Here is a 16,309-nt window from a genome sequence, read left to right as displayed (position 1 = left end):
TTGAGGTAGATGTAATTGTTTGGGATTGGCTCCAAAAACTATATGAGCAGTTTTGAACATTCCCATCAAGCTCCTTTGAAGTATTTACCCCTAAAAAATATATTTCTTAGCTGTCAGCAAATGTTCAGTGAATAGTGGTTGTTAATGCAATAACTCTTAAAATTGTGGTAGAGAGACAATACCAAAGCACACATGATATTGTGCAGAAGCATGTTGCACCAAAATCTACAACGCTGTCATATCTGGATCTTCATTGATGAAAACAATTACATGAAAATACACCAGAATAGAATAGAGGACGTGAAATTGTAATATGAGGTTTGCAAGACCTAGTAACAATAACTAAAGTCCGGGAACTTCCTATGGAATATTGGGCGCGGCCATGCTCATGAAACATAATTAGCTTGCATTACACTTGCACTAGCGCTTTAAATCACGAATGCGTTTTCATAGCGAGCTGTTGCGAGGGGGATATGATCGTGAACGAGCCCGCAGTCAGGCTGGCTGATACCGTTAGTCACGTCAGGGATCTGCAGCGATAGAGAGAGAGAGAGAGATGCTGAGGTGACAGGGGGAGAGAAGGAGAAAAGGGACAATTAAATCAAACTCATTATGTCACTGCTGAATTCACATGTCTGTATGTAAACCTCAGCTGCAGAATCAACGCCGCATGCATAACGCGCCCGCTATGGAATTCCACCCAATGTCTCCACATTCCATCAAGACAAACACAGAGGATTTTCTGTAACCACACCCGGCTCCTTTCGGATCAAGGATTGGAGCGGTCAAGGTATGGACACCGCTGCTATGCAAACGGATACTGATAGCTAGCTAGCTAACATTGGCCGACGTCAACATGTACGAATGCAGTAGGCCACATTAGCTACATTTTAAAAGGACTGACGCAATGTATCATCGCTGCCAAGGTCGTTCCATAACTAGATGCATCAAGGTTATATTCCAGAACGCAGTTTCCCCATAGCCTTAGTAGGTTGATTATCTTTATGATATCCAATCGCTAAATGCAAAGAGGCACTCTAGTATAGCCCGTGTGTGCAATCAATGTGCGTGTACGCGCAATCGTAAATCTGCTGTAGCAACGCTAGGCTTGCTACGCAGCTTAGTAAAGCAGCAACACACTGTAAAACACCAATTAGTTAGTTATATAGTTATTACATTGTAACAGCTGACTGTTACTAGAGCGATTTTATATCGTGCATTGTCGTCATGACATTTTTATTGTGGTAATGAAATCAGAAGCGTAGTGCTAGTGGATATATTTGTCTCTAGCTTGTTCGCTGGCGGTATAGCAGCCCCAGTATGACAGACAGCCATTTCTGTCAACAGCCATTCTTTTTGACAGCAACTGCATAGCTTTGTTTCTAATCAATCACTCACGTCATATTATGGTTATGTTAAACTGACGTGTGTGTGTGTATGAGAGAGAGAGTACTGTAGCTGCATAGTCATGTGTGGTACAGACAATACTTCATTCATAGCTTGACATGGCATATAATGACGTTAGCCATTACATGATTTTTTATGCCATGTGATTCAAGATCCAGAACAACTCATTAGTTGAGAAGAATAGCTTATCAACAGGCAAACTTTACAGTACAGAGTCTCACACACAATCAATATATACTTTATACAGTAATTGAGCAATACAGTAGTCTGCAAGTACTTTAATGAGGTTCAGATATTGAGAGACAACCCCAGCATCATTCACTACTATCATGCCCACTCACTCCCGACTGTATCATCATGCTCAGAGGGGAGGCTCCAGGGCTAGGCTGCACATCTACCATTCCAGTGTTTAATGGCTATATTGTAATTACTTCGCCACCATGGCCTATTTATTGCCTTACCTCCCTTATCTTACCTCATATGCACACACTGTATATAGACCTTTTCTAATGTATTATTGACTGTATGTTTGTTTATTCCATGCTTCATGGCTAGGCTCCATGGCTAGGCTCCAGGGCTAGGCTCCAGGGTTAGGCTCCAGGCCTAGGCTCCAGGGCTAGGCTCCAGTCCTAGGCTCCAGGGCTAGGCTCCAGGGCTAGGCTCCAGGCCTAGGCTCCATGGCTAGGCTCCAGGCCTAGGCTCCAGGCCTAGGCTCCAGGGCTAGGCTCCAGGGCTAGGCTCCAGGGCTAGGCTCCAGGCCAAGGCTCCAGGGCTAGGCTCCAGTGCTAGGCTCCAGGCCTAGGCTCCAGGGCTAGGCTCCAGGCCAAGGCTCCAGGGCTAGGCTCCATGGCTAGGCTCCAGGCCAAGGCTCCAGGCCAAGGCTCCATGGCTAGGCTCCAGGCCTAGGCTCTAGGCCAAGGCTCTAGGCCAAGGCTCCAGGCCAAGGCTCCAGGCCAAGGCTCCAGGCCAAGGCTCCAGGCCAAGGCTCCAGGGCTAGGCTCCAGGGCTAGGCTCCAGGCCAAGGCTCCAGGCCAAGGTTCCAGGCCAAGTCTCCAGGGCTAGGCTCCAGGGCAAGGCTCCAGGGCTTTAAACTGAACAGCCAGGCCCAGGCAGCAGCAGCTAGGGAATCAGACACTGCTTTAATCTCCAGAGGTCAGCATCCCAAATGGCACCCTTTTCACTACATAGTAGATAGAGGTTTACCGATTATGATTTTTCAACGCCAATACCGATACCGATTATTGGAAGACCCCAAAAAAGCAGATACCAATTAATCTGGCATTTTTTGTATTTTTTTGTATTTTTAATATTTTTGTAATAATGACAATTGCAACAATACCGAATGAACACTTTAATTTTAACTTAATATAATACATAAATAAAATCTATTTAGTCTCAAATAAATAATGAAACATGTTCAATTTGGTTTAAATAATGCAAAAACAAAGTGTTGGAGAAGAAAGTAAAAGTGCACTATGTGCCATGTAAGAAAGCTAACGTTTAAGTTCCTTGCTCAGAACATGAGAACATATGAAAGCTGATGGTTCCTTTTAACATGAGTCTTCAATATTCCCAGGTAAGAAGTTTTAGGTTGTAGTTAGTATAGGAATTATAGGACTATTTCTCTCTATACCATTTGTATTTCATATACCTTTGACTATTGGATGTTCTTATAGGCACTATAGTATTTTCCAGCCTAATCTTCAATGTTCTGTCATAATTATGTACAATTCTGGCAAATTAATTACGGTCTTATTTAGGAAGAAATGGTCTTCACACAGTTTGCAACGAGCCAGGTGGCCCAAACTGCTGCATATACCCTGATGCGAATGCACTTTTGTTAAATCATCACTCGTTTGGCGAAGTAGGCTGTGATTCGATGATAAATTAACAGGCACCTCATTGATTATACGCAACGCAGAACAAGCTAGTTAAACTAGTAATATCATCAACCATGTGTAGTTAACTAGTGATTATGTTAAGATTGATTGTTTTTTATAAGGTAAGTTTAATGCTAGCTAGCAACTTACCTTGGCTCCTTGCTGCACTCGTGTAACAGGTGGTCAGCCTGCCACGCAGTCTCCTCGTGGATTGCAATGTAATCGGCCATAATCGGTCGTCCCAAAATGCAGATTACCGATTGTTATGAAAACTTGAATCGTCCATGCCGATTAATCATCGTCCTCTACTACATAGTGCACTACTTTTGTCCAGGGCTCATAGGGAATAGGGCACCATTTGAGTCACCCATAAAGGAGGACGTCTCTGGTCCATTAGACCAGGCTGAGGCTGCTCTAACTCACTAATGAATTAGATTAGCAAACATTGGAGGTGTTTCCCCTAGTTTAATGACTCCTATTTACCGTGTTGACTTGACACATGTTTGTGTGTGTTGGGGGAGGCAAGTGTGTGTGTGTGTGTGTGTGTGTGTGTGTGTGTGTGTGTGTGTGTGTGTGTGTGTGTGTGTGTGTGTGTGTGTGTGTGTGTGTGTGTGTGTGTGTGTGGATGTGTGACTGCTCAGACTAATAGGAATGGAAGTAGGCCTATCATCTCATCGTGACTGCTTTATTACTGTGACGTGCAGTCTAGTCTTCCTGGTCAAAAGTGGTGCACGCAATAGGGAATATGGTGCCAATTGGGTCTCATCTACAACAGTGTGGACCAGCCACCTGCTGTCTGAGTGGGGTGGTTCTGGGCTGGCTCTGAGGCAGCGGGCAGCCTTCTGTACCTGTATTCATAAATTATCTCAAAGTAGGAGTGCTGTTCTAGGATCATATACAGGGGCGGCAAGGATCTGTACACAATTCCTTGAAGCTGAAAATGTTCCACTTCTTCCATGGCCTGCATACTCACTAGACATGTCACCGATTGACCATGTTTGGGATGCTCTGGATCGACGTGTACAACCATTGAAGAGGAGTGGGACAACATTCCACCGTCCGTCCGGTGGACTCCCTGTAGCATAAGGTATAGGGCGGCAGGTAGCCTAGTTGTTAGAGCGTTGGACTTGCAACCGAAAGGTTGCGAGATCGGATCCCCGAGCTGACAAGGTAAAAAGCTGTCGTTCCGCTCCTGAACAAGGCAGTTGACCCACTGTTCCTAGGCTGTCATTGAAAATAAGAATTTGTTCTTAACTGACTTGCCTAGTTAAATAAAGGTAAAATAAATAAATACTGTAATCTTATTCATTGTGATCTGAAAGTCAAAACTGATCCTAGATCAGCACTTCTACTCAGAGATGCTTTATGAATTGCCCAGATGGAGAGATTGAAGAAAATATACTACTCCCGCTGTACAAAAAAAGTGCTCATTTTCTAACAGGAATGTATCTGACTCCAGAGAGGCAGGAGATTGGAATAGAGCCTCTGTGACCTTGAAACTTAGGCTAATGCAGAGTGTGTTTTATTGGTGGCTTCTCACACAGAGAGATGAAGGTTGGGGTTCCCTGACTGTATGTTCCCTGACTGTATGACAACACACTAAATGCATGCTGCTCTGCTAGTCTTATCTAGGAAGAGAGAGAGAGATGCAGCGCTAGGGCCACTGTGTGGGACTCCAACAACGTGTCAACGACATTGTATCAAATTTCACTGTCTTCTTGATTTCACTGTTATCTAACTGTGTCTGCATCTGTGCTGTAATTGACGTTTCCCACCCCTGTCCCGTTGCATCATGGGATTGCTCCTGTGCTGGTGATACACTGTGGCATTGTGATGTCATGTCATGTAAGCAAAGAGTGCTCTGAGGCCTCTTTGCATAATGCTAGAGTAGCCTACTTCCTCACACAGAATGCTAGAGTACTCTACTTCCTCACACAGCATGCTAGAGTACTCTACTTCCTCACACAGAATGCTAGAGTAGCCTACTTCCTCATGCAGAATGCTAGAGTACTCTACTTCCTCACACAGCATGCTAGAGTACTCTACTTCCTCACACAGCATGCTAGAGTACTCTACTTCCTCACACAGAATGCTAGAGTATTCTACTTCCTCACACAGCATGCTAGAGTACTCTACTTCCTCACACAGAATGCTAGAGTAGCCTACTTCCTCACACAGCATGCTAGAGTACTCTACTTCCTCACGCAGAATGCTAGAGTAGCCTACTTCCTCATGCATAATGCTAGAGTAGCCTACTTCCTCACGCAGAATGCTAGAGTAGCCTACTTCCTCACACAGAATGCTAGAGTAGCCTACTTCCTCACACAGAATGCTAGAGTACTCTACTTCCTCACACAGAATGCTAGAGTAGCCTACTTCCTCACACAGAATGCTAGAGTAGCCTACTTCCTCATGCAGAATGCTAGAGTACTCTACTTCCTCACGCAGAATGCTAGAGTACTCTACTTCCTCACACAGAATGCTAGAGTACTCTACTTCCTCACACAGAATGCTAGAGTAGCCTACTTCCTCACGCAGAATGCTAGAGTTGTCTACTTCCTCACGCAGCATGCTAGAGTACTCTACTTCCTCACACAGAATGCTAGAGTACTCTACTTCCTCACACAGAATGCTAGAGTACTCTACTTCCTCACACAGAATGCTAGAGTAGCCTACTTCCTCACGCAGAATGCTAGAGTAGCCTACTTCCTCATGCATAATGCTAGAGTAGCCTACTTCCTCACGCAGAATGCTAGAGTAGCCTACTTCCTCACGCAGAATGCTAGAGTAGCCTACTTCCTCACGCAGAATGCTAGAGTAGCCTACTTCCTCACGCAGAATGCTAGAGTAGCCTACTTCCTCACGCAGAATGCTAGAGTAGCCTACTTCCTCACGCATAATGCTAGAGTAGCCTACTTCCTCACACAGAATGCTATAGTAGGCTACTTCCTCACACAGAATGCTATAGTAGGCTACTTCCTCACACAGAATGCTAAAATAAGTTCTCATCACTTTTGAGAGTTTGCTAATAAAGTAGGCTATAAAGTAGGCTATGAAGTCGAATGTGTTTTACGACAGGAAAGTGGCAGAGTCTTGGAAGCATTTAAATGATCAAACACCACGAGTCTGTTACACGTCAGTGACTGGTCTAGTCAACACTGAAATAGACCTGACTTGGTTTGTTGTTACACGTCAGTGACTGGTCTAGTCAACACTGAAATAGACCAGACTTGGTTTGTTGTTACACGTCAGTGACTGGTCTAGTCAACACTGAAATAGACCAGACTTGGTTTGTTGTTACACGTCAGTGACTGGTCTAGTCAACACTGAAATAGACCAGACTTGGTTTGTTGTTACACGGTCAGTGACTGGTCTAGTCAACACTGAAATAGACCAGACTTGGTTTGTTGTTACACAAATGTCTCGTCTCTTGGTTCTGTTATAGATATGTTATATATAGAGGGTATAGATATGTTATATATAGAGGGTATAGATATGTTATATATAGAGGGTATAGATATGTTATATATAGAGGGTATAGATATGTTATATATAGAGGGTATAGATATGTTATATATAGAGGGTATAGATATGTTATATATAGAGGGTATAGAGATGTTATATATAGAGGGTATAGAGATGTTATATATAGAGGGTATAGATATGTTATATATAGAGGGTATAGATATGTTATATATAGAGGGTATAGATATGTTATAGAGTGAAGCTTGCATACATTTTATTAGATTTAGTGAACTCTTTAACCCAGAGGTGGGGTCAATTCAATTTCAATTCCAGTCAATTCAGAAAGTAAACCAAATTCCAATTCCACATTTTACCCACTGAAAAACATTGAAGACAATTGGAATTTCCTTAATGGACTAGAATTGAAATGGAATTGATCCCAACCCCGATGTAGTCTATTCCCTTAGTAGCTGCTGTCAGCGTGTGTGTGGGGCTGCTGGGTATGTGTGGTGGTGCTGTGGGATGAGAAAGAGCTTGTGTGGGATGGCTGCACTAGGAACCAAGCCTAGGCTACTCCTCAACCCAAGGGGTACATTTTCAATAGCTAGGTTTCGTTCATATGGCCCACAGGCCTAGGCCTCAGCTGTCATTAGCTATCATCTCCACAGGCCTCAGCTGTCATTAGCTATCATCTCCACAGGCCTCAGCTGTCATTAGCTATCATCTCCACAGGCCTCAGCTGTCATTAGCTATCCGGTGTGATGTTCGATGTTTGTAAGTATCCCTATATTTCTGTTATTACGGGGCTATCACTCAGTCAAGAGTGCGCCTGCGCAGAAAGTCAGTTCGTGGATGGACCTAGCCGTGAGTGTAATGGCTACCTTGTAGTGTGTTCATACAGTATAGTAAACGTTGTTAAACTGGAACCTTGTCGTTGTCATTTCGTGTTAACATTGGTAGCAGAGGATGGCTAATAACTACAATGTGCCACCTCGCTTCGACGAGAAGAGGTCGTACGAAAGTTGGAAAAATGAACTTGGAATCTGGACACGGGTTACTAATCTGGACGCGAAAAAGCAAGCACTTGCGGTGGTATTATCGCTCGAGGGAAGAGCGAGAGATACAGCACTGGAAATATCCGTTGAGGATTTGAACAATGATGATGGTATGGGAACTTTGATCAGAGCACTGGATTCTGTATTTCTTAAAGAAGAGAAAGACCGTGCCTACGAGGCATATTCAAACTTTGACAGTGTTACGAGAGATATTTCGGTTGCAATGACGGACTACATCATTGATTTCGAACAGAGGTACAATAGGATGCGCAAGTACGACATGGTTCTCCCGGATGCAGTGTTAGCTTTCAAGTTGCTAGATACTGCCTGTCTAGATGGTAGGGAGAAACAGTTGGCTTTGACTGCTTGTACTGTACTGACTTTTGCATCAATGAAGTCGGCACTAAAAATAATTTTTGGTGAAAAGACATCTGTCGCGCCGTTAACAGATGGAATGCAAGCGAGTGACGGAGCATATTACACTGAGCAGCAGAGAAAAAAAGTCACGTTCTCAAGACAACCAGAAGAGGGCGCCATTTCCCGGAACAAATCCACTGGACAAATATGGAAGGAGATCAAAATGTGCTGTTTGTCAAAGCACTTACCATTGGGTTAAAGACTGTCCTCATAAAAATGAACAAGTTAAACTAACAGAAGAAAATGTAAACACGATATAGAGCAGTGTAACATTACACTGTTTTCAAATGAATCTGCTTCTGATACTGAGATTTTTATAGTTGAATCCTTAGGATCTGCTGTGATTGATACTGCATGTACACGGACAGTGTGTGGTGCAAAATGGCTTGATAGCTATGTCAGTGAACTAAATATGAAAGAAGTACAAAATATGATTGACACACCAAGCAACAGAGCTTTCAAATTTGGAGATGGGAGAATTGTCCATTCTACCAAGAGAGTTAAGATACCAGCAAAAATGTGTCAGACAAAGTGTCACACTGAAACAGAGGTGGTCCCTACAGATATCCCCTTACTATTAAGCAAAGCTTCCCTCAAGAAGGCAGGCAGGTACTAGACATAAACAATGACAAGGCAGTGATGTTTAAACAACCAGTGACTCTTGAACTTACTACCTCAGGCCACTATTGTGTAAACATTTTAGACAAAGACATCACACAGAGTCCATGCAAAAATAAGATTCGGACGGACACAGAGCACATGGAGATTCTGACAGTCACAGAGAACATGAACACAAAAGAAAAACACAAAGTATTGTTAAAGCTTCACAAACAGTTTGGACATGCTACAGTTGACAGACTTCAGAAGTTACTCAGCAGTTCAGGGAATAATGATGATGAGAGTATTTCCATTCTACAGCACATAGTTAACAATTGTGAGACATGTCAAAAATACAGTAAACCTAAGCCCAAACCAGCTGTTGGTTTGCCACTAGCTTCCAAGTACAATGAAACAGTGGCTGTAGATCTACATGAGTTAGCACCAAGTGTGTGGTACCTTCACATAATCGACCACTTCACACGCTTCAGCACTGGAAGCATTGTGAATACAAAGAAACCCAGTGACATCGTCAGGGACTTCATGCATTCCTGGGTAAGTGTGCATGGCCCTCCCCAGAAATTGTACAGTGACAATGGAGGACAATTCAATAATAATGAAATAAGAGAAATGGCAGAGAAATTCAACATGGAAGTAAAGACAACTGCTGCATACAGTCCATGGAGCAATGGACTTCTGGACAGACATAATCAAACACTCACAGAGATCATACTGAAAGTGAAGCAAGACAATGGATGTGACTGGAACACAGCCCTAGATTGGGCTTTGATGGCAAAGAACTCAATGCACAATGTTCATGGTTACAGCCCATACCAACTAGTGTTCGGGCAGAACCCTAATCTTCCCTCTGTACTGGTTGGCAAGCCACCAGCACTAGAAGGGGCCAGTGTGAGTACATGGGTGGGACAGCACCTTTCAGCACTACATGCAGCGAGAAAAGCGTTCACTGAAGCAGAGTGCTCAGAAAGAATTCGCAGGGCTCTGCGTAAACAGCTACGACCCACCGATGAGAAGTACGAAACTGGAGACAAAGTGTACTACAAACGAGTTGACTGTCAAGAGTGGAAGGGACCGGGAGTAGTCATTGGCCAAGATGGTGTGGTGATATTTGTGAGGCACGGAGGCATCATTGTCAGGGTGCATCACTCAAGATTGCGGAAAGTAAATAATCAACAAGATAGAGGGGCTGTTGCTGAGAATCATCCTAATGAAAAAGAGACAGTAACAGACACAAACCTACCAGATGTCATATCCAATGATATGGACACTGAAACTGACACAGGAAATGGATCAGAGACCTTCAAACATGCCACAGATAATACTGTTGAGCGTTCAAATGAGGAAAACATTCAACAACAGCCACATGTGTTAAGAGAACATGGTTGTTCCCATCTGAAAACTGGACAAACTGTTAAATACATGGACAGAGAAAGTGGTATTCCACATACAGCAACCGTCATTGGACGAGCAGGAAAAGCCAAAGGAAAACACCAGAACTGGTACAACTTGCAGTACTCTGAACCAGTTACACTTTCTGGTACAACAGGGTCAGCTGACCTGTCACTTGTAGATCATCTCAGAATTGAACCAATGGAAAATCGAGAAAAACAGAATGACATTCAAAATGATGATGTACTTGAAACAAAGGACGTGTCATTTGACTCAGCTAAGCTAGATGAGCTCAGTAATTGGAGGAAAAATTGAGTGTTTGAGGAAGTTACAGACATTGGCCAAAAATGTGTCTCAACAAGGTGGGTGTGTACCCTTAAAGAGTCCTTAACTGGAATCGTGCCTAAAGCACGTCTAGTGGCTAGAGGTTTTGAGGAGCTGGCTGCTAAAGAACTCCCAAAAGACTCACCGACATGTGCCTCAGAGTCACTCAGATTGCTGATGTCAGTGATCTGCCAGAAACAATGGAAACTTAATTCCATAGACATCAAATCTGCATTTTTGCAGGGAACAGAGCTGTCAAGGGACATTCACATCCGACCTCCGCCTGAAGCTAAATGCGAAGGAACACTGTGGAAACTAAAGAAGTGTGTGTATGGACTGGCAGATGCATCACTCTACTGGTACAACAAAGTCAAGGCAACAATGCTGAATACAGGTGGAAAACTGTCACAAGTGGATCCTGCAGTCTTCTATTGGCTTGATCAAGACTGCAATGTGACTGGAGTACTTGCCTGTCATGTTGATGACTTCATCTGGGGTGGCTCACAGACCTTTGCTACAACTGTGATTCCACACCTCAAAGCTGTTTTCCAGGTCGGCCGTGAGGAGCATGATCATTTTTGTTATGTTGGCATAGAGTTTATTACAGTTGATGGGACAATACTGATGCAACAGGAGAGCTATATCAAGAATCTTCAACCCATTCACATGGATTCTTCAAGAGCCGTACAAAGGAATTCCCCTCTATGTGGAATTGAAGCTGATCAATTGAGGTCAAAGATAGGACAAATTTTATGGGTTGCTAGACAGAGTAGACCTGATGTAATGTTTGATGGTTGCAACTTGGCATCTAACACAAAACACGCCACTGTATAAACCATTCATGAGACAAACAAAGTTGTTCGTAAACTGAAATCACAACAAGTGACTTTAAAGTTTCAGCATGTTGGAAAAGATGACTCTTTGAAACTAGTTGTCTTCAGTGATGCTTCGCTAGGGAACCTTACAGATGGAGGCAGACAAGGTGGACATCTAAACGTGTTAATGGGTGAAGGAGTGTCATGGAATTCTAGGACCAGTGGAGATGCGGAATCAGGCGCAGGAGACAGAGGGCCGGAGCAACAGTGTTTTAATGCAACGAGAAAAACACAATAGCCGAAAGGCACAGGGCGCTCAATAAAGTCCGCCAGGGAAAACACATTCCCAAAATAAACACGAGGGAAAAAGCGCACGGGGCGCAGCCCGGCAATAAAGCTGACACAGGCCAGCGAAACAGGCCACACACACAACTGTCCTGAGTGGAAAATAAACAATCCCGCACGAGAACCCAAACTGAAAATACACACTAAATAACCCTCCACTAATGACAGACACGAAACAGGTGCGGGATAGACAGACAAAACCAAAAGACACAGAAACATAAATCGGTGGCAGCTAATAGGCCGGCGACGACGACCGCCGCGCGCCGCCCGACCGAGGAGGGGCGCTACCTTCGGTGGATACTGTGACAGTGAGGAAGATTCTCACCTATCTGTTGGCAGTCAAAAAGGATCAGAAGGGTTGTCCGAAGCACACTTGCTGGAGAAACACTTGCTCTTGCGGATGGAATTGACAATGCGATCTTTCTTGCAACTCTGTTCTCAGATCTTACCACTGGTGAAACAAAACGGCACATTCTACCTGTAGTTTGTGTCACTGACAACTACTCCTTAGTTGATGCTGGGAAGTCAACCAAGTCTGTCACAGAGAAAAGACTTCGTCTTGAGATTAGCAGCATCAAGGAACTTATTCAAGCACAGAGAATCCAGTGGATTCTGTGGTCGACCACAAAGGAACAGCTTGCTGACTGTCTGACTGAAAAAGGAGCATCCGGTCTTGTGCTCCTACAGGCTCTCCTCCTACAGGCTCTCCTCCTACAGGCTCTCCTCCTACAGGCTCTCCTCCTACAGGCTCTCCTCCTACAGGCTCTCCTCCTACAGGCTCTCCTCCTACAGGCTCTCAGTAATGGAAAGTGGCAGCTTGAGTAATACAAATAAAAACTGTCACACAACCCATTTGTAATGGGGAACATAAATAATACTTGGACATTTAATTATGTTGTTGATGTTTAATTTGTCTTTAAAGAAAAGGGGGAGATTGTTAAGTTCATGTTTTAAGTATCCCTATATTTCTGTTATTACGGGGCTATCACTCAGTCAAGAGTGCGCCTGCGCAGAAAGTCAGTTCGTGGATGGACCTAGCCGTGAGCGTAATGGCTACCTTGTAGTGTGTTCATACAGTATAGTAAACTTTGTTAAACTAGAACCTTGTCGTTGTGTCATTTCGAGTTAACACTATCATCTCCACAGGCCTCAGCTGTCATTAGCTATCATCTCCACAGGCCTCAGCTGTCATTAGCTATCATCTCCACAGGCCTAGGCCTCAGCTGTCATTAGCTATCATCTCCACAGGCCTAGGCCTCAGCTGTCATTAGCTATCATCTCCACAGGCCTCAGCTGTCATTAGCTATCATCTCCACAGGCCTAGGCCTCAGCTATCACTAGCTATCATCTCCACAGGCCTCAGCTGTCATTAGCTATCATCTCCACAGGCCTAGGCCTCAGCTATCACTAGCTATCATCTCCACAGGCCTCAGCTGTCATTAGCTATCATCTCCACAGGCCTAGGCCTCAGCTATCACTAGCTATCATCTTCACAGGCCTCAGCTGTCATTAGCTATCATCTCCACAGGCTACTTGACATTCTTTTTGCACACCCAGTGGTTAAAGTTCTCCGTCACTGTGAAGGATTTCCGTCATATGGATTCTGAACAGGTCTTTTTTGAGATCAGTGTAGATCCGCAACACGGGTTTGGGGATGACATAGGCTAATCTAGACAGAAGCATATCTGTTCTACAAAATGTATTCCCAAATATTTGATTTTCTCTGTTACGATGTGGGCACTGAAGTGACATGCATGATTGTTGATGACACTCCGATGTTCAGATGAAGGGAATGAAATAGTCTATAATGCGTACCACAGCAGCGCACAGCTCAGACAGTGGTGAGTAGCTTACTGTAGCTGCTGGCAAAGTCATTCAAAGGCTGTGATTTATCACTCAGGATGGAACTGTCCAGTGGTACTATTTTTGCCATGTAATATTGGTATTAAAACTATAGTAGAGTAGTTGATCTGTTTACCTAGTCGGCTTGTTGTTGTGTGTTCTATTTACCTAGTCGGCTTGTTGTTGTGTGTTCTATGGAAGATAAATATTCCTCTCAAGGCGCATTCAAGTTGCGAGAACCATAGGAGGGAAACATGTATTCTGACAAGCACAACAATTCTTCATACAATCGCGGGAAAACAATTTAGAAAGCAGTTTTGGCCTTTGAATCCAAGTTTTCCATTGCTACCATGTTTACTTCTTTGATCCTTCAATTGCGTGTGTGGCATCCATTTACAAATGCAGTTTTACAGCAGGAGTTTCAAGCATGGTTTTACGCCTTGATCAGACCGACAGCCTTATTGCGTTTTGGTACACAAGAAGTACATTCATTTCCTATGAAAAGTGGATGTAGAACCATCAGATGGGGTGATTGACATAGCAGTGGGGGGGTGAAGACCTTGACCGTTCCTCTGCATCCTCCACTCTGTGGTGAATAAAATAAAGGGATACATTCAAACCAAATCAAAGTTTATTTGTCACGTGCGCTGAATACAACAGGTGTAGACCTTACAGTGAAATGCTGAATACAACAGGTGTAGACCTTAGAGTGAAATGCTTACTTACAGGCTCTAACCAATAGTGCGAAAAACGGTATGTGTGTTTGTGTCTGTGTGTGTGTCTGTGTGTGTGTCTGTGTGTGTAGGTAAGTAAAGAAATAAAACAACAGTAAAAATACATTTGAAAATAAGAGTAGCAAGGCTATATACAGACACTGGTTAGTCAGGCTTATTGAGGTAGTATGTACATGTAGGTATGGTTAAAGTGACTATGCATATATGATGAACAGAGAGTAGCAGTAGTGTAAAAGAGGGGTTGGCAGGTGGTGGGACACAATGCAGATAGCCCGGTTAGCCAATGTGCGGGAGCACTGGTTGGTCGGGCCAATTGAGGTAGTATGAACATATGTACATGCACGTATAGTTAAAGTGACTATGCATATAAGATAAACAGAGAGTAGCAGCAGCGTAAAAGAGGGGTGGGGGGGGGGCACACAATGCAAATAGTCCAGGTAGCCGTTTGATTACCTGTTCAGGAGTCTTATGGCTTGGGGGTAGAAACTGTTGAGAAGCCTTTTTGTCCTAGACTTGGCACTCCGGTACCGCTTGCCATGCGGTAGTAGAGAGAACAGTCTATGACTGGGGTGGCTGGGGTCTTTGACAATTTTTAGGGCCTTCTTCTGGCACCGCCTGGTGTAGAGGTCCTGGATGGCAGGCAGCTTTGCCCCAGTGATGTACTGGGCCGTACACACTACCCTCTGTAGTGCCTTGCGATCAGAGGCCGAGCAGTTGCCGTACCTGGCAGTGATGAAACCGGTCAGGATGCTCTCGATGTTGCAGGTGTAGAACCTTTTGAGGATCTCAGGACCCATGCCAAATCTTTTTAGTTTCCTGAGGGGGAATAGGCTTTGTCGTGCCCTCTTCACGACTATCTTGGTGTGTTTGGACCATTCTAGTTTGTTGTTGATGTGGACACCAAGGAACTTGAAGCTCTCAACCTGCTCCACTATAGCCCCGTTGATGAGAATGGGGGCGTGCTCGGTGCTCCTTTTCCTGTAGTCCACAATCATCTCCTTAGTCTTGGTTACGTTGAGGGATAGGTTGTTATTCTGGCACCACCCGGCCAGGTCTCTGACCTCCTCCCTATAAGCTGTCTCGTCATTGTCGGTGATCAGGCCTACCACTGTTGTGTCGTCTGCAAACTTAATGATGGTGTTGGAGTCGTGCCTGGCCATGCAGTCGTGGGTGAACAGGGAGTACAAGAGGGGACTGAGCACGCACCCCTGGGGAGCTCCAGTGTTGAGGATCAGCGTGGCAGATGTGTTGCTACATACCCTCACCACCTGGGGGCGGCCCGTCAGGAAGTCCAGGATCCAGTTGCAGAGGGAGGTGTTTAGTCCCAGGTTCCTTAGCTTAGTGATGAGCTTTGAGGGTACTATGGTGTTGAACGCTGAGCTGTAGTCAATGAATAGCATTCTCACATAGGTGTTCCTTTTGTCCAGGTGGGAAAGGGCAGTGTGGAGTGCAATAGAGATTGCATCATCTGTGGATCTGTTTGGGCGGTATGCAAATTGGAGTGGGTCTAGGGTTTCTGGGATAATGGTGTTGATGGTGTTGATGTGAGCCATTACCAGCCTTTCAAACACTTCATGGCTACGGACATGAGTCAGTAGTCATTTAGGCAGGTTGCCTTTGTGTTCTTGGGCACAGAGACTATGGATACATTGTTATAAAGACACACAGAATTACAGTTGACTACATTTACAAAACGACATTACTGTAAAGTAAAAACACCAAGCCTCAACTTTATCTGTACAGTGACTCACATAGAAGGTGTGAAGCACACACACAATGCAAACAGTAACACTTTGGAGACAAAGGCAGAGGTGACAACCACAAATAAACAATGGCCATGAGAGTTCAGTGGCCTCTCCAAAGTTACAAGGATGAAACTTAGAACATCAAACAGTGAACTAATTATAAACATAGACAATAACTGCTTTGGAATTATATAACATTGAAATTACTTGTTACATAGGCCTATGTACACTAAATCCAAAGCACTGGATTGTGGGCTGAACTGCTTTTTCAGT

At 44.2% G+C, this 16,309-nt stretch overlaps 1 protein-coding gene across 2 annotated transcripts in view; it reads left to right on the top strand.

The window, feature by feature from the left end:
- Positions 1 to 238: 238 nt before the first annotated feature.
- LOC106611279 (uncharacterized) overlaps positions 239 to 16,309 on the top strand; it is a 59,075-nt gene continuing 43,004 nt past the window's right edge. The window contains exon 1 of one of the 2 annotated variants that reach the window (XM_082955763.1): positions 239 to 790. The gene's annotated coding sequence lies outside the window, so the exon portion shown is untranslated. The remainder of the gene's footprint in view (positions 791 to 16,309) is intronic. The other variant, XM_014211317.3, reaches the window with a different exon arrangement.

This window comes from Salmo salar, chromosome 09, assembly GCF_965601325.2.
Source record: "Salmo salar chromosome 09, fSalSal1, whole genome shotgun sequence".
Lineage (NCBI taxonomy): Eukaryota > Metazoa > Chordata > Actinopteri > Salmoniformes > Salmonidae > Salmo > Salmo salar.
Note: the sequence above shows the minus strand (reverse complement) of the source record. Positions and strands in the feature narration are given on the sequence as shown.